This window comes from Trichosurus vulpecula, chromosome 6, assembly GCF_011100635.1.
Source record: "Trichosurus vulpecula isolate mTriVul1 chromosome 6, mTriVul1.pri, whole genome shotgun sequence".
Lineage (NCBI taxonomy): Eukaryota > Metazoa > Chordata > Mammalia > Diprotodontia > Phalangeridae > Trichosurus > Trichosurus vulpecula.
Genome location: NC_050578.1, coordinates 222,329,461 through 222,353,929, shown reverse-complemented (window position 1 = coordinate 222,353,929; position 24,469 = coordinate 222,329,461). Strand labels below are relative to the sequence as shown.

Genomic DNA, 24,469 nt, shown 5'->3' with positions numbered 1-24,469 from the left:
TTGCATCTCACCTGCTTTCTGGATGTCTCCAATTAGATGTCTCCCCCAGCACCTCAAACTCACCATATAGTCAACTAAATTCCCCTGTCTTCCACCCTATATTTTCTTCCCAAATTTCCTATTTCTATTGCGGGTATTGCCATCCTCTCTGTGACCCAAGGCAAGCTCTCAATCCTCTCTTCTCTGTCTCTGTCTTTCTTCCCAGACATCCAAAGAGTTGCCAACTCCTGTTCATTTTCCACAGACCCTCCTCTCCATTCACACAGTCAGAAGCCTCGTTCAGACCCTCATCACTTCTCACCTGATCAATGGGGATAAGCTCCTAACAGGTCTCTGGACACTCAGCCTCTCCAGTCTCCAATCCATCCTTTCCACAGCTGCTAAAATGATCTCTCTGACTTGTATGAAGCGATGCCACCGTGTGAAGAAAGTAAAGCTCAGAAAACATTATATGAACCAACTGCAACAATGTAAATAGAGTTGTCATTGAGAGGCAGTAGAACTCTGGCTGAAGATAACAATGTTGGCACCAGATTTTCTAAGCTAAAGGACACAACCTTCCCTTCTGTTAACAAGTCAGAAATCAACTGTTTTCAGAGAATGTGCTTTGATAGAAAAAGTTTGTCTACGGGATTGTTGGGTCAAAACAAAATTTATCAACAAATGAAAAAAATACCTCTGGAGAATTTCATAGCAGCACCATATGTTACTGCAAAAATACACACAGACACAAACCCACAGACCCACAGACCTACAGACACACACACACACCCCAGAACTGGAAGCCACCTAAAATGTCTAGTAATACGAGAATGGTTAAAAAGCCTATAGTTACATTAGTGTAATAGGATGCTATGAAGCAATTAAGATCTACAAGTATGAGGAATATGAAGAAAGCTGAACAGACTTTTAATAGAATAATACAAAACAAAAAATGAAGTTGGAAAAACTTGCATAGACTAATGCGAAACTAAGAAAATGAACTACACAGTAACTATGATTGTACAAGAAAAAAAATTAATACAAATGTACAAATATGGGAACTGAGGAGGAGTTACGCCCAAAAAAGTGATACTCTGCATTGACACTCATGTATATGTAGTCACTAAGCAATGTTGACTATTCGTATGGATATTTAATGGTAGGTTTCTTATTAAAAAGTTAACACAAAAGAAATCAGCATCACCATAACCAAGTTACTTTCCTGATGAAAAGCTCCCATCAGTGCCTTGCTTTGGCATTGAAGACCTCAGAGCTCAGCTCCAACATCCATTTTTCATCCTTATTTTTTACACTCCAAGCTCCAGCCAAATCAGGTCACCAGCTGCTCTCCAAACTCATGATGCCGTCTGCCTCTGAGCCAGCCCCCACACCTGGAATACCTTGCTCGTCTCCTCTAGCTGTCACTTACACATGGCTGATGTGGGAATTGGTTTTGCTTGACTATGCATATTTCAACAAAGGTTTTGTTTCTCTTTCTTTCTGAATTGACAGGGAATGGAAGGTGAAAAGAGAAAACAAATGCTTATTAATTTCATAAGTTTAGAGCAATTTTCTAAGAACTTTAAAAAAAATCCTTCTCTTTCAAAGTTCAGCTCAGGTACCACCATCTCCATGAAGCTTTCCTTGACACACTGCGTCCTGTGCCCCCCCCCCGCCCCCGCTGATAATTTTCATAGGTTGCTCCTAGATGAGTCCAACCTCCTCATTTTACAGATGAAGAAACCGAAGCCCAGAGATGCTGAGCGCTTTATCTAAAGTCACATGAGTGGCAAGGATTCAAACCTGGGTCAACTAACTCCAAGTTCAGGGCTCTTTCCCTACTCAAATCTTCCTCAGGTACTTTGTCTGGAGCTATTGTTTGCCCCAGCCTACATACACTATGCCTACCTACATGTCGGATATTGATTTGAGGTATGCTGCTTCCCCCAGTACACATCTGGATCCCCAGTGATAATCAAACACACATAGTGAGTGCTTAGCAAAAGTTTACATGTATGAATACATGCTTCTCATCACAAGCCGGTGACACAGGCTGACTGATGCAGTCTGCACAAGCTCAGCTCTGCTCTACTCCCCTCACCCCGACCCAAACCCCCTGCCACTCTACTGAGGTATGTGGAGAGAGAAGGGGGAAACATCAACAGAAATAGCCAACGCTGACCAGTGGCCTCATCTAGTGGGGCCATAAGGCACCAACCTAGGCATGTCAACTCAAGTCCACAAGGGTTTCTTAAGCTCCTATTATGTGCCAGGCACTGAGCTCTGTACTGTGCTCTGGGGATACAGAGAAAGGCAAAGACTCAGAGTTCACAACTTAAAGTCTCTGCTAATTTGCCCGTGATTGGCATGTTCACACACGTGCAGGAATTCCACTTCAGACAGATGCTTTTACAAAGAGTGCCAGCTCCCTTTGTCTACTCAAGAGTATAAAACCATGCCAGCTCCAACTTTCATGGCCCACTTTCAACCAGCCTGCATTACTGAGCAGAGCTCAAGGTGCTGTTCCACCCCTCAGGACTAAGGCAAAGCTGAGCCTCATGGCGCCAATGGACCAGGCCTAGTATAGGCCTATACCTGTATCTCTCCTTACCCATGCTGTTATTACACATCAGTTTTATTATCAATAAAGTATCACAGGGTAGGATTTCCGAATGTAGTTTGTGTTTCTTTTTCCTAAGAATTCTTAATACATCATAAGAATGATTAAGCATATTTCACAGAAGAAGAAACTGAGGCCCAGAGAATCTACAAGGTCACAGAGTAAGGAAGGGATGGAGCTGAGCATTTTCAGCATTCGGTCCCCTATGCCAGACCACCAACACACACAGCTCTCTCATATCAAGGCGGCTTAAGTCTTTCTCTACACATTGAATTGCCTCCCTGGAGTTTAAAACAGAACATAGACTTTACTTGGCAAAGTTCTTTACACTTTTCAAAGCACTCTCACACACATTTCAGTCTTTGAGAACTTGGCTTTGATGAGTTAGAAAGACAGAAAAAAAAAAAACCAATCCAGAGTTCATTCCCACTTGGGCACAGGATCTTCGAGTTGGGGGGAACCTCAGAGACCATCGAAGTCCAACTCGTGTCTGATCAAGAATCATAGAATTATAGATTTAAAGCTGGAGGGGCCCTGGAGAGCATCTAATCTGGCTCATTCATCTTACTTCAACCCCCTAGTTGGGAAAACCAAGGCGTACAGAGTTATAAGTGACTTGCTCATAAAGATAAGTAGGAGATGATACTCTGACCCCCAATTGTTTCTACCGGCCCACGCTGAATTCCCTCTACAATATCCCCAACAAATGATCATTCAGCTTTCACTAGAAGACCTCTGGTAAAAGAAAGCTGAATCAAACAACAAGTATTTATTAAGCACCTAATACATGCAGGGGGTGGACACTCAAGTACAATGAATGAAATCATTCTTACCTAAAAAGAAACTACTCTCTAACAGGGAGACAAGGGGATACACAAGTATATACAAGATTAACATAAAGAGAATACAAATAAATAGGAAGCAGTTCAATATAGGGTTATATTAATAATAATAATTATTATTATAGAGGAAGGGCTCTAATCTGAGGCGGAGTGAAGGGAGCAGAACTAGGGCAAGGGGAACGGAAGGGACAAAGAGAAGATGAATTTTTATCAATTGAAAAAATAAAACTTGGTGTTTTTTTAAGAGGAAAGGCCCTAGCAATTAGGGACAGGGAGGTGTGGGGTGAGGGTAGTAGCAGGATCAAAAGAGATGGTACTGTAGCTTCATCTTGAATGAAGAGAGGGATTCTCAGGAATTAGTAAGGAGAGAGAGAGTATACTCCGGGTATGAGAACAGCCAGTGCAGACGGGAAGAGATGGAATATGAAAGTACAGCATGTGAGTCACAGAGAGAAGGCCATAGTTTGGCTACATTGCAAAGTACAGGAGAAGGGGTCATATACAATAAGGCTGGAAAGATGGGTTGGGGTAAGGTTGTGAAAGGCTTTAAAAGCTCAACAGAAATATTTACACTTGATTCTAGAGCCAATAGGGGCCACTGGACTTTATTGAGCAGGTGATTGACATGGTTAGATACACACTTAAGGAAAAATCACTTTAGCAAATGTGCGCCTCTCAAGGCAGTCCATTCCATTTCTTAACACCTCTTAGGAAGCTTTTTCTTACATCCAGCTGAAATATGCCTCTTGGCAACATTCCCACATGGTGCCTGGTTCTGACATGTAGGTCCAAGCAATGTAAATCTAATCCCTTGGGCTATGCCCAAATATGTGAAGGTGATTATGTCAGTGTGGCTGGCCTAGTGGCAAGAAGAGCACTAGACTCAGAGACAGGAGAGTAATGGGAGAACAGGCTTCAAATCCCAACATTTATGATCACTGTGACCCTGGGCAAGTCCCTTGAAATCTCCAAGGCTGCTGTTCTCATTTGTAAAACAGGGAGAGCATCTAGAGCACCTGCCCCACCAGGCTGCTGTGAGGATCACATGGGATGATGCGTGTAAGAGAGCTCTGCAAACTTTAAGGCATCTTATGATTCAGAGAGAGAGAGAGAAAGAGAGAGACAGACAGAGAGAGAGAGAGAATAGAATAACCAGGAAGCGGGGGGACGGGAATTAGGATGGAGGGAAATACAGTTAGCAATAGTAACTATGAAAAAAAATTTTTTTAAAACAAATTTCTCTGGTAAAGGCCTCATTTCTCAAATATACAGAGAACTGAGTCAAATTTATAAAAGAACCATTTCCCAATTGATAAGTGATCAAAATATATGAAGTTTTCAGAAGACGTAACCGAAGCTATCTATAGCCATATAAAAAAATGCTCTAACTCACTACTGATTGGAGAAATACAAATTAGAACAATTCTGAGGTACTACCTCATACCTGTTAGATTGGTTAATAGGACAGAAAAGGTAAATGACAAATGGTGGAGGGGATGTGGGAAAAATGGGGCATTAATGCATTGTTGGTGGAGTTATGAACTGATCCAACTATTCTGTAGAGAAATTTGGAACTATGCCCAAAGAGCTATAAAACCATGCATACCCTTTGTCCTAGTAATACCACTACTAGGTCTGTATCCCAAAAGAGCTAAAAAAGCAAAAAGGAAAACTACCTATATGTACAAAAATAGCAGCTCTTTTCTCGTGACGAAGAATTGGAAATTGAAGGGATGCCCATCAACTGCGGAATGCCTGAACAAGTTGTGGTATATGATTATGATGGAATACTATTGTGCTATGGGAAATGATGAGCACGATGCTCTTGGAAAAGCCTGGAGAGACTTGCACGAGCTGATACAAAGTGAAATGTACTGCGGACAAATTAACAATATTGTAAGATGATCAGCTATGACTGACTTAGCTATTCTTAGTAATACAATGATTCAAGACAACTCTGAAGGATTTATGATGAAAAATGCTATCCATCCCGAGAGAAAGAACTGATGGTGTCTGAATACAGATTGAAATATACTTAAAAAAAAAACAACTTTGTTTTTCTTGAGGTTGGTTTTTTTTGGGTCTATGTTTTCTTTCACTACATGGCTATTATGGAAATGTTTTGCATGACTACACATGTATAAGTTATATCTAATTGCTTGCTTCTCAATGAAGGGGGATAGGGAGGGAGGAAGGGAGAGAATTTGGGACTCAGAAGTTTTAAAAACAAATGTTAAAAATTGTTTTTACATGTAATTGGGGAAAAAATACTAAATAAAAAGCAAAAAAAAAAAAAAAAGGCACACCCAGGACCAAACAAAATACCCCAGGTGTGATCTGAGTGGGACAGAAGTCAGTGAAACTATCACAACCACCTACCCACTCATCACCACCACTCTCAGTGTGGATGCCACATCTCCCACCATGGCCTGGAACAACATTTACGTGTCCTAAAGCGCTGTTGTTTTACATTGAGCTTCCAGTCCACTAAACTCCTTCCACCAAATCTTTCATCAAATCACTGTCCAGTCGTGCCTAGATTACCTTGGAATAAAGTTGATTTTTTTTTATTTAAATATAAGACTTCAATTAATTTAACTTTATATCAGATTCTGGATTAGATGCAATGACCAATCTTGATTCCAAAGGATAGGGGACAAAACACACCGCCATCCTCATGGCAGAGAGGTAGTGGGCTATTGGTAGGAAATGCTGCATATGCGATCAGGTGAGGTCACTTTACTGGCTGCTTTTGCTTGACTGTTCTACCCTTTAAGGAAGGACAGCTATGACGTGTGGTGGTAGAGTCAAGGGGAAACAATTCTGATGCAAAAAAAAATCAAAAGGCATCTGTAAGACATTTCTAAAAAATTTAAATTAAATTTGACTTTATCAGATTCAGTCCACAGCTCTAGTCCACCGAAAAAAAAATTTTTTTGTTTCCTGTTTTCCAAAACACTGACTAGTCTGTCCCAGTTTTGTAACATCGGCAAGTGTGATAAACATGCCATCTGTGGCTTCATCCAAGCCCTCAATAAGAACACAGACTAGAATAGGGCCAAGGACTGAGCCTTGAGGCATGAGCCACTGTACTTTCTCTATCAGTTACTATCACTTGAAGTTCCAGCCAAGAATCTCACTGATACCGAATGGCCTCCAACATTTATCTACATTTGGGAGGACCTGGTAGCTCAGTCACAGAGAAGCAGATCCATCTGCAAAATGGGCTTGCCAGTGCCCAAGGACCAAAGCTTACATGATATGGGGAGAGGCATTAGAAAGAACACTGGCGCTGGAGTCAGAAGTGGTGAATTCAAATCTCACCAACTGCATGACCTTGGGTAAATCATTTTAATTTCCTGAGCCTCAGTTATTACATCCCCCAAAGTCCCTTCCAGATATGTAAGTTTATGAATGGGAGAAAGAAAGATAATGTAGTCGCTAAGGCAATGTCCCCACAGTTAAAGCAGGTAGACCTGACAGAAGACAATCCTGGATAAGTACTATCTTCTCTCTACAGAGATCCTGTAATTTTTAATTTCCTGAGCCCCCACAAGTGGGATCCCATACCAAAGGTACCTGAGAGGGAGATGCACTATAGAAGTGGCAGCAACGTATAGCTTTTACAGAAGCTAATCCTTCAGGGAAGAAGAAATATTTGGTTTCTAAGTTTGGACCACAGGCTGTGTCCTAGAGCATTAATGATGTGGTAGAAGATCAAGAAAGAATATTTAGATACATTTGAAGGGATGGCTCCAGACACCAGATCTCTTGAAAGGCACAGACCAGGATTAATCTGCTCATTATGTTTTCCTTGTCCTTCCCTTGAACACGCAACCTGAATAAGCCACACTACATGGGAACAGTAGCTAGATCTCAGAGTAGCTCGATCTCTCAGGGAGGAGAAAGGGAAGAATCGAATATGTCTCTGAGGTTATAAACCAGAGTGATTGGGGAGGGGGTGGAGAGGAGACAGGGATCTTGGTGCCTAGACAGCAGTTTGGAGGGGTAGCTTTTAGTAGGGAAAATGAGTTCTGTTTGGAATATTTTGTATTTGAGATGCCAGGAGGGCACCTGAGTAGAAATGTCTATCTGAGAGCTGGTGGTGATGGACTAAGATTCAAGGGAGAGAACAGAGTTTCATCTGCACAGAGATGACCATGGAATCAGTAGGAAATGATGAGATCACCAAGGGAGAGGGGAGTGAGAATCCCTGGAGGACGTCCGTGCCTAGGGAAGAGAGATGAGGATCCAGAAAAGGAGACTAAGTAGGTAAGAGAAGGTAGAGAGCGCTACATCACACAAAGCAAGGGAAGAGAGCACATCCTTAAGGAGAAGGTCCAGGCTCCCAAGACAGGACCCACCCATATTCTTTTCCAATTCCCATTGTTCCCCAAACTCCACTTCCTCCAGGAAGGCTTCCAAGGTTGAGCTAGACAAAAGTAAGTGGCTTCCCTGAGGCTCACTGCCTAGACTTGGGCGCCCTCAGCAACTAATCCCTCTTGCAATTATGCCCCTCCCTTTGCCCCTCAGTTCTAAAATGTTCTTACCCAGGGCATGTGACAGTATTTTTTTACTCTGGTATATTATTTTAAACCGGCACTATCTGAACGAGTGTGTCAAAGACAGTAAGCCCCCAGAGGCCAAAGTGTGTGTGTGTGTGTGTGTGTGTGTCTGTCTGTCTGTCTGTCTGTCTGTGTCAATGTCTGTGTATTTGGGTCCCTTAGCTCTCTCCATCCACACGGCCCCACAAAGACCATGCAAGTACACATTTCATCACAGCTTTGGGCCCTGGCTATCAGAGAAGACAGCTCAATCATGTTCCCATTACCAGGCTGCTGCTGAGACAGACAGATGGGCAAGGTGGAATTCAATTCTCTCCAGTCCTGTGAAGGCTGTTTTTTTGGGAACTTTCAGGCTAGTGGCAACTGGTCCCATCCAACCCTGCCCCTCCCTCCTTGCTCAGGTGTGGACATCCAGGTTCTGTTCTGGGTTCGTTCAGTAACAACCTTCACTTTTCAGAATTCTCTGTTCTAACCACTGCCCCCCTCCCCTGACTTGCCCTGGGCCTCAAACTATGTCCCTGATGTCTGAAAAGCACAGGGAGGGTGGATATGATTTTTTAAAATCCCAGAACCACGGCTCTATTCTCAGAGGCACAGCCAGACTAAGACCAACAACTAAAAACCTTAGAATTTAGAGCCTTCACTGCTATGGACACCACCATCTTGATCTTATAAATGACTCTCCTAAAGGGGTTATCAGTTCCTTCCTCTACTAGGTGTCAAGTACCTGAGTCCATCAGTACTGGCATAAATACCACTCTCCCCACCATGCCATCTCCCCCCATTACCCCATTATGATACTGATGAAATTAAAATCCCTGGTCCTGCCTGCTTTGAGTATTCCAAGATAAATCATCTATCCCAAAAATACCATTAGAATTAAAAGAAAAAAAGAAAAAACAAGGGGGTGGGGTTGGAAGGAGAAAGAGACCTAAGTATTTTGCTCTCAATTTGGGGGTGGGAAAATAGGGAAATGAGGAGGAGATGAATACCACAGCCCTAAGTTTCAGGGTGAAAAAATTCAATTAAAATTCACTCTGCTATAGCACAGCAGTGGCATTTCAACAGTGCCCCATTGTCTCCATCTAAATACTCTGCCTACAGACCTGTAAGAGGGAAGCAAGCTGTCGTCATGGTGCTGGAATGTGGGGTTCTGCCCCTCACCAATGGACGAAAGGAATGCCACTCACTCTCTCTCTGTACCCGTGCAGGTCTGGCTGGGAGGGAAGACCCACAGGCAGGACCTGCGGATGACAGAGGGTTATGGGAAGGGGCCCTCGGATGGGTCAAGTTGCCAGGTACAAGAGGGGGGCCAAGGTGTACTGAATTTATTTAGCTCCAGTTAGGAAGGACAGGTATCTCTGAGCTACTGGGACAAGAATTTCTTTTTGTAAACAAACAAATTAAAATAAATTGTTACCCCCGTGGGGAACTAGAAGGAGACATGTGGACTGTGGAAGGGGGTTCCAGGTTCCTTTATGCACACTCTCTCTACCTCTAACGAGGTTTGAAATATTTGGCTTGGGGCCTTGGGCCCGGCAGCAGCCCTCAGAGCTGGTGAGCTGCATAATTGAGGCCCCAGGGAACAATGGCAGGCCCTCTGAGCTGAACTTCTCCTAGGAAGGAAAATGACAGGCAGCGGAGGGACAGAAAGAAAGGCCAGCTTTTATGGGGTGTGATGGGGGTTGGGCAGGGGAGTCGGCCAAGAGCCCACACCCCTCCTGGAGCAGGGGGGCTGTGGAGGGGCCATCCCACATAAACTCATAGGGGATCTAAGGACTTTTTCAGCTCTGAAATGCCATGAATCTCTAAGACTTCTGGGCCAGGGCCCAATCCCACCAGGAAAGCTGGAGGAGGGACAGACAGCTTCTTAAAGAACAGACTGGTTTATTCTGGGGTATTTCTAGTCTCCTATCTATTCTGCCCAATGCCCCCTCCTCAGCCGACCTTCCTAAAGTCAGGTAACTGGTTTGATTCGCTCACTCTCCTGGTTAAATGCAAACTCTAACCTGATATTCAAGGTCTTGAGTCTCATCTTCCACTACTGCCCTAAAATTAGTCTGCTACATGTAAACTGGCTTAATTGTGTCTTATTCCTCCAACACAACCTACCTCTGGGCATCTGCCCATGGTGTTAGTACCTCGTAGAATTCCTTTTCTCCCCTTCTCCACTCAATGAAATACATATTACCAATCTTTGCCGGTGTAGCTCCAAATACCACTGCCTCCATGAAGCCCTCCAAATGACAAGGATTTCTCCTTCTGAACCTCAACAGCACTTAATATGACCTTCATCACACACTACTGCAAACAAGAGTTATTGGTGTGCCTATCTTATCTCCCCACCCCCCAGTGGACTGTAAGCCCTTTGAGTCAGGAATCCTACCATATATCCCTGTCTCCTCACTGATGTCCACAGCAAAGGGCCTGTCCCACCAAAGTCACTCCACATTGCCTGAATTAAACATGGGGGAGGAAAAACCCACAACAGGCAGTTTTTATTGGGGAGGTTAATAAGTAATCCAGATGACTGAGCTGACAGGGGTCAGCTTGGGAAGAAAGCGCAGGCAGAGTTAACCCCGTATGCCCTGGATCTGGAGCTAAGTCCGTCTTTCTGTGTTTTGGGGGCCACCTTGTTATCCTACTCAAAAGGGATATATACCCTGAGTGACTGGAGCTTAGACACTGGAAAGGATTGTCAGAGGTCCTCCAGTCCACCTGCAGGGTCTCTTTCATTCCTCTTCAGGATGCTCTCCTGACTCTCAGGACTTCTTGTTCTATCCTGTCTCAGTAGCCTTCTCTCCCTGTGAGAGCACCACACCCCTGGGGCCCCTTCCTCCCAGAACCACCATTTTAAGGAAAGTGCCCAGGCCTGCCATACTCACTCCTTCACTCCTCTCTAGGCTCTTCTATGACCTCTTCATGTCCCTATGAAGGTACCTCCTCTGTCCCTTGGCCCCCAGTTTTTCAGCTCCTTGAGAGGAGGGACTATCTTTGTTCTGGAGTGCTTAGCACAGGGCTTGGCACATAGCAGGACAACTAGGTGACACAATGCATAACATGCCAGACCTGGAGTAAGGAAGTCCTCTTCCCAAGTTCAAATCCAGCCTTAGACACTAGTTCTGTGACCCTGGGCAAGTCATTTCACCCAGTTTGCCTCAGTTTCCTCATCTGTAAAATGAACTAGAGAAGGAAATGGCAAACCTCTCCAATATCTCTTCCAAGAAAACCCCAAGTGGGGTCACAGAGCGTCAGACACAACTTAAAAACAACTGAACAACAAATAACACACAGTAAGTGTTTGATAAATACTTGTTGACCTGTACAAGAGCAGGAACTCCCTCTATAATATCTCTGCCTGACAAATGGGATCAAAGGATCACAGATGTAGAGAAGAATGGACCCCAAAGGCCATTTAGTCCAGACGCAGAGGCCCCTCCCTTTACAGATGGAGAACCTGAGGCAAGGAAGGCTAAATGACTTACATCATCATCATCCCCACAGCACTCCCTCACCCCAGCTCCAGGAGGGGTGTGGGCTCTTGGCCAATCACCCATCATTATAACTAACATTGATAAAGCGCCTACTATATGCCAGGCACTACGCCAATAAGTGATTTTCACAAGTATTATCTCATTTGATCAGCCCAACAACCCCGTGAGGGAGTACTGGCCTTGGAGTCACGAAGATCTGAGTTCACATCTGGTCTCTCGGATTAAGCTGTGTGACCCTAGGCAAGCACCTTAACCTCTTTCTGCCTCAGTTTCTTCATGTATAAAATGGGGATAATAATAGCTCGTACCTCCCAGGGTGGTTGTGAAGAAGTGGTGAGATTTTCATAAAATGTTTGGCAAACCTTAGACTATCATATGAATTGTTGTTGTTAACTGTTATTCCAGACATCCCGGCAGATTAGGATCTGATCGTTAAGAGTTCCTGGAGACCAGGGTCCTTCTTTCTCCCTTTTGGCTTGCACAATTACTGCCTTCGGGGCCCCCAGAGATTGCTTTTTCCAGTGGGGAGGCTGAGTATCTGAGCCAGAGATGAAGGTGAAGAAAGGAAGGAAGGAAGGAACAATAGAAGAATGATCCCTTCTTCCCACTCCCTCACAGAAGCTCCAGTCACTCTCCCCCATGGGGATATACATTGGGAGGTCACTCAAGTCAGAGCATTTTTCCACGAAGAGACCTTGGGACCTGCTGCCAAGGGCCTCTCTTGGAAGCAAGCAAGGGTCAGTGAGGGGGCAGAGGCTGGGCTAAGGGCTCCAGGCTAGGAATTTCAGTCATGTCAGAGGAGAACTCCCAGGCAACATTTAAGCAGCTTCCTCATTTGCTGGGCGACCTTGGCCTAGTGGCTTAACTTCTCTGTGCCGATAGTTTCCACATCCGCACGGCTTTTACTGTGTAACCTGCATTTGCTCACCTGCTGCGCTGTAAGCTTCCCTAAGTTATTTTCGCATGTACACAAAGGTTTTGTCTTCAACTACAGCGTGAGATCCTGAAGATGGTGATAGTGACGGATAGCCAGCTCACAGTAGGTACTTTATAAGTGCTGCAGTAAATGCCTACCTCAGCTCCTTCATCTAAAACATATCCATTCACTCAACAGGCACTTATTGAGCAATTACTGTGACCCCACGCTACACACTGGGAGAGATACAAAGAGGTGCAAAACATTATCCCTTATTAGATTGCTTGCCTTCTCAGTGGGTGGGAGGGAGAGAATTTGGGACTCCAAATTTAAAAAGAAAAGAATGCTAAATAATAATAATTTTAAAAATAAGCATAAGCCTGGCCTCAAGGAGCTGACAGCCTAACAGGGAAGATAAATCCTCAGTAGGACTACAGGACAAGCCAGCACAAAGTAAGTGTCAAAGGAGACATATGCGATGCTTTGGGAGTTCAGAGAAAAGAGAGAATGCTTCTGGGGAAGAATTAGGGAGTGAATGAAAAGCATAGATTACACATTTACTACAAGCCAAGTATAGTGCTTAGTGCTGAGGGAGGAAGGATGGAAGGACGGAAGGAAGAGAGGAAAGGAGGAAAGAAGGAAGAATGCTTGGCTAAGCTCCCAGTTTCCTACAATGTTCAGTAAGAGCCTTCTAAATATGGTAGAGTCTGACTAAATCATACCATCATAATTTGGAACTAGGTAGCACCATGGAGGCCACCAGGTCCAATGTCTTCATTTTTCAGATGGTGAGGCCGGAACACAAAGGCACTAACTGACTTGTCCAGGGTCACACAGCTCCTGCGTGTCCAAGGCAGGATTCAAAATTGGGTCTTCCTAACTCCAACACTATCCCCTGCACCATCTAGCTGCCTCAGATAATGTTTCGAAAAAGAACGATGCTTTCTTAAGGTTCCATAAAGTGTTACATACCTGTGAGCCATCACTATTACTATTTTTTAAAGCAATCTAAAGAAATAGAAAGAGAAATTCCATTTAAAATATTTGGTAGTCTACCTGCCAAGACAAACCCAGGAACTATATGAACACAACTATAAAACACTTTTCACACAAATAAAGTCAGATTTTAAATAACTGGCAAAATATTAATTGTTCATGGATAGACTGAGCTAATAGAATAAAAATTACAATTCTACCTAAATTAATCTATTTATTCAGTGACATATCAAACTATCAAAAAATTATGTTATAGACCTAGACAAAATAATAACAAAATTCATCTAGAAGAACAAAAGCTCAAGGATATCAAGAGAATCAATGAAAAAAAAATACAAAAGAAGGTGGTCTGTTGTGGTACCAGATCTCAAATTTCATTACAAAACGGTAATGATCAAAACAATGTGGTACTAGCTAAGAAACAGAGTGGTGGATCAGTGAAATGGATTAGGTTATAGTAACAAATTACATTATAGTAAATGACCAGAGTAATCTGGTATATGATAAACCCCAAAATCTGAGCTTTTGGAGCAAAACTCATTATTGGACAAAAACTACTGGGAAAACTGGAAAACGGTATGGCAGAAACTAAATGTAGACCAATATCTTACACTGTATACCAACACAAGGTCAAAGTGGGTACACGATTTACACAAAAAGGGTGATACCATAATCAAATTAAGAGAGCATGAAATAGTTTATCTGTCAGATTTATGGATAAGGGAAGAAATTAGGACCAAAGAAGATAAAGAGAGCATTACAAAATGTAAAATATATCCTTTGAGTACATAAAATTAAAAAGTTTTTGCACAAACAAAACCAATGCAACCAAAATTATAGGGAAAACAGAAAACTGGGTGGGGGGAGGGGGAATTTGCAACAAGTTTCTCTGATAAAGGTTTCATTTCTCAAATAGAGAATTGAGCCAAATTTATAAAAATACAATTCATTCTCCAACTGATAAATGGTCAAAGCATATGAAGAAGTGGCAGTTTTCAGACAAAGAAATCAAAGCTATCTGTAGTCATATGAAAAAATGCTCTAAATCATTACTGATCAGAGAAATGCAAATTAAAACAACTCTGAGGTACCACCTCACACTTATCAGAGTGGTTAATCTGACAAAAAAGGAAAATGTTGGATGTTGGAGGGGATATGGGAAAACTGGGACACTAATGCATTTTTGGTAGAGTTGTATACTGATCCAACCATTCTGGAGAGCAATTTGAAATGCCCTAAGGGCTATAAAACTGTGAAAGGACATATTTATATAAAAATATTTATAGCAGCTCTTTTTGAGGTGGCTGAGAACCAGAAATCAAAGGGATGCCTGTCAATAGGGGAATGGCTAACCAAGCTGTGGTATATGATTGTAATGGAATATTATTGTGCTGTAACAAATGACAAGCAGAACGGTTTCAGAAAAACCTGGAAAGACTTACGTGAACTGAAGCATAGTGAAGTGAACAGAACCAAGAGAATGTTATACCCCATAACAGCCATAGTGTTCAATGAAGAACTATGAATACCTATGCTCAGCAATACAATGATCCAAGACAATCCCAAAAGACTAACGATGAACTATACTATCTGCCTCCAGAGAAAGAACTGATATTGTTTGAATACAGACTGAAGCATGTGACTTTTCGCTTTCTTTTTTTTTCTTTTATTCGAGTCTTCCGGCACATAATGACTAATATAGAAATGTTTAACATAATTGCACTTGTATAACCTGATTGCTTTCTGTCTCAGGGAGGGGTAGAGGAAAGAGGAAGGGAGGGATAGAATTTGGAACTCAAAACTTCAAATTAAAATGTTTCAAAAAATTTTTTAAAGCAATCTGAATAAGCATTTGTTGAATGAATGAATGAATGAACAAGATCTTGACACTGTCCTGAGGCAGCTCAAGAGAAGCCTTGGCTAGACCCTGGCACACAATCAGAGGTACTAATGGAGGTCCTAAAGCCCTGAAACTCTAGTGCTAAAAGGAGTGGATTTTTTAAAAATCCATCAAATTAATTGTTCCAAATGGGAAATTTACAATCGACTCCTGCCAAACCAAGGGTATCGAGTAATCTCTCTGGCGCCCTAATCTCCTGAGAAAGAATGTGTACACGTTAATGCTTCTCCAGTCAGTTGTTCTCCCTGGGGAATGGACTGGGTCATTCCATGTTTCCCCCCAGGGCCTAACAATCTGATCCAGTAAAGAAAGACATCTATAGGACCCAACCCTAGTAAACAACTTCCCCTCAGAGACAGCCTTCCAGAACAACCCCATCGAGGAGAGAAAGTGATGCCTGTGTCAACTCAGGAGGAGAGAAAGTGACACCTGTGTCAACTCATGAATTAAAGCGAGTTGATCTAACCTGGAAAGGAGAACTGAACTAGGGTGTATCCTCTAGGCTAGACTCTTGGACCACAGCCTATCTATCCAATGAATAAAAGAGAGCTGAATTTAAAATATTATTTAGAGAGACTCCATTATGAAAGAAGTCTGCGGTCATCTTGTTCTATAAGCCCCTAAAAGCCTGCAATCTCTCTATGTAAGCTCTCATTTTTCAGCCTCATACAATGACTTAAAATGTTATCCCCAAGACAGCTGTTTGTCAATTTTGTTTCCTAACATATGTAAGGCAGCTGGGAAAATTAATAATAATAATAACTAGCCTTTGTCTAGCACTTTCATATTTGCAAAGTACTTTACAAATATTATCTCATTTGATCTCACAATAATCCTGGGAGGTAAGTATTACTATTATCTGTTCTACAGATGAGTTAGTCAACAAGCATTTATGGAGTACCTATTGTATGCTGAGCACTGTGTTCAGTGCTATAGATACAAAGAAAAAGTAGAAATAGGCCTCACATTCTCCTGGGGGAGTTGACACAGACACAGACACACACAAACACACACACACACACACACACACACAATTCATTTTTTTATGTACCAAAATTTAGCAAAGAAAGGTAAAGACAGTCCCTGCTCTGAAGAAGGTCACGGCCAAATGAGGGAGACAACCGCTAATAGCTGTTATGTACAAATAAGAAGATACAAGGTATATTGGAGATAACCAGCAGCGGGGAGGCCTGAAAATTAGGGAGGAGTGGGAAAGGCTTTTTGTAGAAGGCTGGACTTTGGCTAAGACTTGAGGCAAGTCGGGGAAGCCAGGAGTTGGAGATGATGAGGAAAAGAGAGAAAGTTCCAGGTATGAGAGACGGCCAGAAAAAATGCCCACCATCAGGAGATGAAGGGGCCTCTTTGAGGAAGAGCAAGGAGGCCAGTGTCAACACATCACAAACTGGGGCTAGCAAGTATCTGAAGCAAGATTCAAACCCACATCTACCCCCAAGTCCAGGCTATCCACTATGCCACTTGATGACCTCAAAGTCCTCCCTGCCCAAAGTCCAAGGCAGAGAGACAAAGAGAGACACTCCTCCTCCCATCCCTGACACTCAAAGAAGTTTCCAAGATGCTGTAACTAGGGCCACCTTCCTTAAACACACAAGAGCTCCCAGGTGACACCTGACAAATGAACTATTGACCCCTTCACACATACAACACAAAAGAGACCAGTTGGAGGGACCTAGGCAAAAAACTTGGGGATCTTCAGCAACACAAACAGAAGCAGTATCTAGAACCAGAAGCAACTTTCCCTGGAAGGAGGCAAGTTCCTTGAGGACAGGGGATGTGTCATTTTGGTCTCTGTCTTTAGCAGGGTAGAAATGAAGTCAGCCTTAGGAAAATGATTTTGACAGCTGTGTGGAGCAGGCACTAGGGAGGGAGAGAACATGAACGGGAGAGCCCAGATATGAAGCTAATGCAAAAACCCACAGCAAAATGGATCAAAGCCTTCCTAACAATAATATTAAAAAGAGCTGACATTTATATTTGGCTCGTGAGTTTTGTAAAGCACTGTACACACACTGCAGCGGAAGGCAGAGGATGGATACAGAGATGCTATGAAGGCAGAATGGATGAGGCTTGGTCATCATTTACTAAGGGTGGCAAGTAGGGGGAAAGGGAAGGATAGGTAAAAACCCAGATCCTCGGAGAACTGAAAACAAGCCACAGCTCTAGTGAGGTCAATCAAGTACCCACACCCACACCCACACACTTTTGGGGCATAACTCACCCAAGTTTGCAGAAAGCCTGGTCAAAGGTCAAGGGAAGGAGGGAGGCCTGGGAAATGTGGTCAAGCTTTCCCAAAGACCCAGGGATGGTCCTTCTGTTTACTCTTGGAAGTCAAGAATCAAAGGAGGCAGACCTCCTTATGGGAGAGGGAGAAAAGGGGAGTCTGAAGAAAAGTTCACTGACTCACTGTGGTGGGAGGGAGGTTACTCTACCCACTTCTCCCCATTCATCTATAATTTAGTATCTCCTTCAACATTCTTTTGAGAAAGAGTCCATAGGTTTCACTGAACGACCAAAAAGGTTCAGGACACAAAAGAACATAAAGAACCCTTGTTCTAGGATCAAAGGACCTGGGTTCAAAAGCCAGTTCTAGTACTTCCTAGCCATGTTACCTTTTTTGTTGTTGTTCAGTCATGCCCAACTCTTCTTGACCCCATCTGGGGTTTTCTCAGCAAAGATACTAGAGCAGTTTGCCATTTCCTTCTCCAGCTCATTTTACAGATGAGGAAACTGAGGCAAACAGGGTTAAGTGACTTGCCCAGGGTCACACAGCTAGGAAGTGTCTGAGGCGATATTTGAACTCAGGAAAATGTCTTCCTGACTTCAGGCCTGGTACTCCAGCCACTGTGCCATCTAGCTGCCTGTCTTAGCTTAGCTAAATCATTTAAGTTTTCTCATTTTCATTACCCAAAGTGCTTGTAAACCTCAAAGTAACACAGAAATGTGAGCTACTGTTATTCTTAGACTAGGACAGACTTCCGACGGAGAACACGGAGTGGGGCAGGCTCTTTGTTCCTCAACCTAATGCATCAAGCCTCCAATAAGCACCTACTAGGGTTAGTCACTGTGTCCTGGGGATTCAAAGAAAAAAAAAAAAAGTTCCTACCTTCAAGGAACTCCCACTCTCCCAGATGTGGGGATGCAGGTACACAGATAACTTGAAGAGGAAGGACACTGCCTAACAACTATCAGGAAATGTGGAAAAATGGTGCCTGGGCTAAGCCTTGAAAAACTCAGGAATCTAAGAAGCCCGAGTTGATGACCCTGGGATTCACTGGGACCCTTACTCTCTCAGCATAAAGTAACCCTCCGGGGCTCTTCCCCTGAGAAAGGGCTTAGGGGAGACTTGGGTTCTTTGCCAATGTGAAACTGGGTGGGGGCGGTAAATGGTGCCCCATTCTTCCCCATTTGCAAAATGAGGAAAAACACAAGGACATGGGACACTTTATATTCAGCAAGAGGTATACGGATTCCTTAGGATGGCCTTTGGGTCCCTCGAGGTCTCCCTGGCTCCACCCTACCAACAAGCACCACCTATCACTCTGATTATGGAAATCCTAGTCTTGGCTTTGACACTGGCTCCCTGGGTGACCTTGGGAAAATGACTTCCTCTCTGTTGTTCAGTCATTTCAGTAGCGTCTGACTCTCAGTGACCCCATCAGAGGTTTTCTTTGAAGAGATACTGAACCATTTCCTTCTCCAGCTCATTTTACGGATGAGGAAACCAACGCAAACATGGTTAAGTGACTTGCCCAGGGTCATACAACTAGTAAGTGTCTGAGGCCAGATTTGAACTCCAGCAAATGCATCCTCCTGACTCCAGGCCCAACATTCTATCCACTCTGCCACCTTTACCTTGGGGCCAGTCCCCAGCGGATCCTGAGCCAGGTTTAGGGATTACTTAGGGATTTCTGTTAGTCATGTTCTCTCACTTTCCATGCCAATGATTGTGAATCCACTTACAGAACAGCCCTACTGTGCTCTCAGCTGGATGCTGGGGAAGACAAGAGGAGGTCAGCATCTGCCCTGAAGGAGCTCCCACTCTGGTAGAAGAGACCAGACCAGAGAAACTACCAGTAACAGTCTATTACCAAGTGCTAAGTTATATGACATAGACCACAGAGATCAAAAGAAGGGAGGACAAATCACCATGGGCCGAGTCCTCAGGAGAGCTTCCTAGAAGACAGGCTGGGCTTTAAAGGCCCAGCAGGGTTTGGCCTGGGAGGAACAGAAAGAAGACAGAGATATTTCCATTATGAGGAACCAGAGAGAACCAAAGCCTGGAGGAGGAGTGGGAAATGAAGGCTTTTCTTTCTCTCTTGAGAAGGCATTCAGGACAGTCAGGTATATGTTTGTGTTCCGTTTTCCTGCCTGGGTCTTGAGACAGCCAAAGCTATGAAGTATTTAAAATGCAGGCCATGCCTTAATTTAGCCTTGAAACAAACAGCCAGAGGAGGAAAGACTTTAATGGAGCTCAGGGGAGCCCAAGAACCAGGGCTCTGGGGGATCTTCCCAGCAGCCCTTTCTCCCCAGGACCTACAATGATGCTGAGAGGCAGGGGCACTCATCCAAGCTTCCTGGCCCAGACTTCAAGCCCACCAGCTCAGGACAATGCTGGGATGTTCTACAAGCGTTATTTATTAAGGGTTTACCAAGCTGGACACTGAGGGAAATGACAATGAGTAAACACGGCTTAGTCCCTGCTCCACCAAGAGCACACAGCTAGGAGAGAGAGGAAAAAAACCTAAGGGAGACAATTAAGTAGACCTGGGTAACTGGATATTCGAGGTAAAGAAGAGGGCAGGAGCAAAGATAACACCAAGACTTCATCTGTGGCACATAGAGTGAGTAATGACCCTACCAACAAAGAGATTGAGGCGAAATTAAATTAAATAAAAAGCCAGCTTGGGATGGTGGGGAGGGAAGCTCAATTCTGGACCCACTGAATTTGAGATGCTAGCAGGCCATCTGTCTCAGGGGAGATGTCCTGGAGGAAGCCCGAGATAGGGGTTGGGATGGAGAGAGACAGGTGTTCAGATTAGGTAGGTGGGAAAGGTCAAACAGTCAGGGAATGCTATGGAGAGAGAGCCTGAGCCGAAGAGTCATGTTTAGGACGTGTAAAATTAAAACATTGTTGAGTTCTTGCATTTTATAGAAGTTTGGAAGGACAGCTAGTTGGTGCAGTGGCTAGAGCCCTGGGCTGGGAATTGGGAAGACTCATGTACAGGAGTTCAAATCTGACCTCAGACATCTACTAGCTATGTGACCCTGGGCAAGCCACTTAACCCTATTTACCTCAGTTTCTCCATCTGTAAGGAGCTGAAGAAGGAAATGGAAAACCCCATAAGGGGTCACAGAGAGTCAGACAGGACTGAACAGTGGCAAACAACAGAAGTTTGGAACAACCTGGAACAGTAGAACCCTGGAGCATCAGAGCTGAAAAGAACCCCTCACTTTACAAATGAGGCAAGACTCAGGGCCAAAAGAAGGTCAATGAAATAAGAACCCAAGCCTGCTGGCTGCTAGCTGTCTAATAGCAAACAGCTGTGATACAATGGAGCTGGAAAATCTGAGTTCAAATCCCATCCCTGATACTCAGTATCTGCGTGACCTTGGGTAAGTCATGGAAACTACCAGAACCTCAGTTTCCTCAGCTGTTAAAGGAGGAGATTAGACTGGACAGACCACCTCAGTCATCTGCACGTGTCTACAGTATACCCCACTCTTCATGATGCCCAAATACAGAGAAAGATTTTTTTAGGGGGCATCTCTCAAGCCCATACCAAGAGTTACTTCTGGTACCCCTTATCAAAGGACCAAGAGAGCCGCTGGTAAAGCTTAGCCCCATGCCTCCCATCTACCTCACCCCCAGGCCACCTCAGAGGGTTCTAGGAGCAAAACCTAGAGTCACAGAGCTGAACAAAGAGGGATGATCCTCTTTGCTAGGTTAAAAACAAAAGTTACTCTTCACTCCTTCCCACCCCCATCTTGATGCAGCCTAAGCCACAAGAGACAGACCCAGGAGAACAGGTAAGAGGACACAGGCCACCCCCCCCCCCCACCCCGGACTTCAAGCACTTCTCACCCACAGTCACAACCTCAGGCAGAAGACCTGTGTGCACTGGAGAGCCCATTTGGCAGACAAGATCTGCCAGACAGGAAGCCCCTCTAGCAACCAGATCTCTGCCAACCTGCCATCTGCCTGGAATCCCCAGCAGGCCTTCCAAAAGGTGGCACCAATATGTCCCAGGCAAAGGATGTCGATGGGTCTTAGGGTTGGAAGAAATGCTTTTTGTTAATGAGCAGGTGATGGGGAAGCAGAGACTGTTTGCCTCCCATGGACCAGCCTGGCCCCTCCTAAACCTCATCTGCAGTTACTGGGGATGCCTAACACTGCACTACTGTCCAACTTCCTAACCTACACCTAGACTATACTGGCCAGGAAACATATTCAAGTAGGATGACAGGAATCTGGAGACCCCTTCCTCTGGCCCTTCTCCCCAGTCCCCATGAGCCCCAGGGACAAGCTCCTTGCTCTGAAAAAAAACTTCAGAGGTGGATACAGTGTACTTACTTGTACCCATGATCCGTGTACAGCCTGAAAACCCTTTAACTTAGAAATATAATGACTGTGCACAGAGCCTGGCACATGGTAGGCCCTTAATAAATGTTTATTGACAGGTTGCATCTTCCTGATAATGGGAACTGGACTTTTTCCTTTTCTTTTTAAACAGTCAATTCTGCTAGCCTTGGGATTCAGTTTACCTTCTCATTTATAGCAGTCATTCTTCCTTAGCTGAAACCAAGAAAAAAGAAACCAGGAAGTAAAAGCGTGTTCAGAGCCTAGGTTCTATGTAAATTGACTTCAGTGTTGCCCTCTAGGCTCCGGGCTCCCTTGGGGCCATCCAGCAATGACCTGAAACAGCCAGAGGCTCCTTCTATATTGCTGCCTGTGTGCTCAGGCTAGGATCTGAAATAAGGTACGGGGCACAGAGTACAATGTAACAACAGCCATCCTAAACAAACACGCTGGGGGTGTCAGAAAGCTAGAGTCCGTAAGCATGCACTGACTTTACAGAATCCCTGCATTAAAACACCCAGAGTAATTCATCTGCATCCAATGACTAAGAGAAATCAAGATGAATCCGGGAAAGACGGTAGCAGGCACATGATGAATTTACCACCTTCTTCCCCTTCTGATCCCTCACCTGGCTTTCTCTTCCCAGGTGTGCAGGGAAGGAAGGCAAGGCGGAGGGGAGGGGACTGCCAGTTGGGCACCAACCCAGAGCTAAGAGGGAAGCACAAAGTGAGGGGAGGACACACAGAGGCCAACAGTTGCCAAGGCCCTGGGAAGCGGGGAGGCTGCTGAGAGGTCCTGGGGAGAGGCTCGAACTTTGGAAGGGGGTTCAGTTTTAAGTAGGACACCCCGGATGGATGTCATTATCTCTGTCCCTTTCTATTTTTAAGCCAGGAGCACTGCCAGCCTCCGGTATGAGTTACAGGGTTCCTTATCAGTTAGACGGCCAACATTACTGGCTATCTGTCCCTTCTCTTCATCTGCTGGCTGCTTGCCCTCTCCTAGAACAGGATGAGCTGGGCCAGGTCTCCCTCTTCCCTCAGGCTCCAACCTACTTTCTCTAGCCAGACCCCTGGAGACACTCATTTTGAGCTGGGACTGGGGTCACTCAAACGTTCACCCAACTCAAAGAACCAGTTTGGCCCCTTTCTTACCAAAATGATGATGTTACCTAACCACCAGCTTCCCCTTCACTCCCACCCCCACGCCCTCAGCTCAAAAGCCCTCAATCATGTTGGTCCCACCACTCTGAATGGCTTCCTGGAGGCCCTCTCCAAGACCTATCCGCAATTAAAAGTCCACCTCTTCCAAGAAGACTTCCACGATTGCGCCAACCCCCAGTGGCAATAATAATATGCTTCTTAATAATACTAGTTAACATCTCTATAGAACTTTACTCTCTTTTACATCACCTCATTGGATCTTCACAACAATCCCATGAGATAGATGCTGTTATCATCACTTCTACAGATGAAGAAACTGAGGCCAAGAGAGACTTAGCCAGGGTCACAGGCATTCTATCCATTACACTCACACCACCTAGCTGCCTTCAAACTCCTAAAGTATTTACTATCTGAATGGGCACAAAATCATACTAATTCAATTGATGACGTGTTTATTACACACCTAGTGTGTGCAAGGCACTGTCCTAATGCAACAACACAACCATAAATATAACGCCTTTCATTGTCACTTAACCGATATGTTTCTATATCATCTCCTGAGCTAGACTTTTACTTCTTGGTCTCCCCCTACAGTGCCTAACCTAGTGTCTGCCAGGACATAATAGGCTCAATATAGACTTGCTAAATTGAATTCTGCTCCCTAGAACACTGCTCCCAAGAGATCACTCCCCATTCATAGACTATGTAGGGTATAGGGAGACAATTAAGTGACTCATACACATAGCCAGGGCTTTGATGGGAATATGGTAAGTGTGACTACTTCCAGAAACATAACATCTGTTCCTGAGATAAGTCAAAGTGGGAGCTCTGGGGGGACCACAGGCAGGGGAGGAGTAGGTCCTGGCACACTGAGAGGTTTCTCAGTTGTTAAACAGGGAGGGGGAATACCTAGGATATCATCACAGGGGTGGGACCAGGAAGGAGAAGAAGCCCACCTCCTAATAGTGCTGTGGGTACCTTCTAAATTTCCCAATCTGATGCAAAGGCCTAATGGCCTCACCCTAGTTATAGATCTGGCTACCACCAGGTTAAGAGCAGTCTTTATACTGTATGTTAAAGTGGTGTTCTCAGATACTGACAGTAGAAGTGAGAAAATTCTGAAATATTCCCAGCCCAGGAGATAGACGGGCCTCAAGAACAAAGTGCTGGGGACACGGATACAGCCTTGAACATTAAATACAGGGCAAGGAAGGGGCATCCACTTCAGGGCCTATGTCTCAGGAGGGAGAGGCCCCTCAGAAATGCCCTAGAGACTGCCTCCTTGGACTCAAAGGAACTGAAAGCCACACACCCATGCAAGGAGAAGACTCCACAGAGCACACTGTTCTTTGTAAAGGACACCAGGGGCAAGGAATGAAACCTCCCTCTTCCCCCACCA

The 24,469-nt window shown here is 44.4% G+C and overlaps 1 protein-coding gene across 2 annotated transcripts in view; it reads right to left on the bottom strand.

Moving 5' to 3' along the window:
* Positions 1 to 24,469, bottom strand: part of PLEKHA7 (pleckstrin homology domain containing A7) — a 245,303-nt gene that overhangs the window by 198,820 nt on the left and 22,014 nt on the right. The window lies entirely within an intron of this gene.